This window comes from Triticum aestivum, chromosome 2D (genome assembly GCF_018294505.1).
Source record: "Triticum aestivum cultivar Chinese Spring chromosome 2D, IWGSC CS RefSeq v2.1, whole genome shotgun sequence".
NCBI lineage: Eukaryota > Viridiplantae > Streptophyta > Magnoliopsida > Poales > Poaceae > Triticum > Triticum aestivum.
This window is the reverse complement of record NC_057799.1, coordinates 368,581,947-368,583,305: the sequence shown is the minus strand read 5'-3', so window position 1 is coordinate 368,583,305 and position 1,359 is coordinate 368,581,947. Positions and strand designations below refer to the sequence as shown.

At 45.4% G+C, this 1,359-nt stretch overlaps 1 long non-coding RNA gene across 1 annotated transcript; it reads left to right on the top strand.

Moving 5' to 3' along the window:
• The first annotated feature begins 348 nt into the window (after window positions 1-348).
• LOC123049346 (uncharacterized) lies at window positions 349-1,071 on the top strand. Its single transcript, XR_006423567.1, has 2 exons — window positions 349-534; window positions 610-1,071. It is a non-coding gene; the product is annotated as an uncharacterized lncRNA (long non-coding RNA).
• Window positions 1,072-1,359: the final 288 nt, after the last annotated feature.

Here is a 1,359-nt window from a genome sequence, read left to right as displayed (position 1 = left end):
CTATTTTTTTAGAGACTTCACTGAGAAATATATATACCACACACAACATAATAGTAATATTCTATAGGAAAACTATAACAGAGTTAAACACTTGTTATGCCAAACCAGTAAACAAGGATGCCAAACACACATACTTGTGTTTTTGAGGGAAAAAAAATTTATCCATAGTTTTAGTTACAAAACTCACAATCTCTAGAGCGACATGATCGAGAAACAATGGATTACGCCGCAACGTTGCAACGCATACACGTAATCACATTATGTGTAGGCAAGAACAATCACGAAGCTGTGATTAATCGATGAAAAAGCACTGCGTGCCTCGTGGCCCCCACCGCCGCTCCAGCCACAGGCGCGCCTCCGCTGCTGGCCGCGTGCCCCATTGAGCGGCCACTCAAAGAAACGCCTCGTGAGTGTGGGGCTCGGCTGCCACTCCTCCAGACTTAAAAATCCACCACCGGAGCCCCAATGGCTGCCGCCGGAGACCTCAAGTCGGAGTACCGCCAGGTTCTGCTCAACCGCCGCCGCGAAACCGAGGTCAGCCAGCCCCATCCCCCTCCCGCGCGCCGTGAGTTTGTAGCCCGAGCTAACCAATGGCTTGCCCTGAATCAGCTCGTGGCGACCCAGTCCCGGTGCCTCTGACCATGGAGCAAGGGAGTTCGGTGAAGGAGCTATTGTACCAAGGCAACCGTCCTGTGTCTCAGAAAGATCAGGATCCTCCATCGATCTGAGCAAACACATTCCATCTTCCAGATCGAAGTTATTGTGTCGATTCTGCTGTTTTTTTCAAGACATGGAGCCGTACCCGAGGAAAAAGGTGGAGAACTTCGAGGAGAAGCCGGTTGAAGAAAATTTTTACTCCCTCCGTCCGGAAATTCTTGTCATCAAAATGAATAAAAGAGGATGTATCTAGTTGTAGATGCATCTCTTTTTATCCATTTTGATGACAAGTATTTTCGGACGGACAACTAGATGCATCTCTTTTTATTCATTTTGATGACAAGTATTTTTGGACGGACAACTAGATGCATCTTTTTTAATCCATTTTGATGACAAGTATTTTCGGACGGACAACTAGATGCATCTCTTTTTATCCATTTTGATGACAAGTATTTTCGGACGGAGGGAGTACTTGTTTACTGTACTTGTTTACTGAGGTACTTTTTGGCCCATACAGTTCTATGATCAATGGATTGATTCGTTGCAGGTGTTAAGTGGATACAGTGCACATTGCACACTACTTCCATCTTCGCAGTTGAAATTGAGATCAGTGAAAACCAACTACATTTGAGCAGCCCAAAAGGTAATAGAGGAGCAATAATAGTAGTCTGTGTTTTGTTAGGTGCCTGCTTCATGTCAATG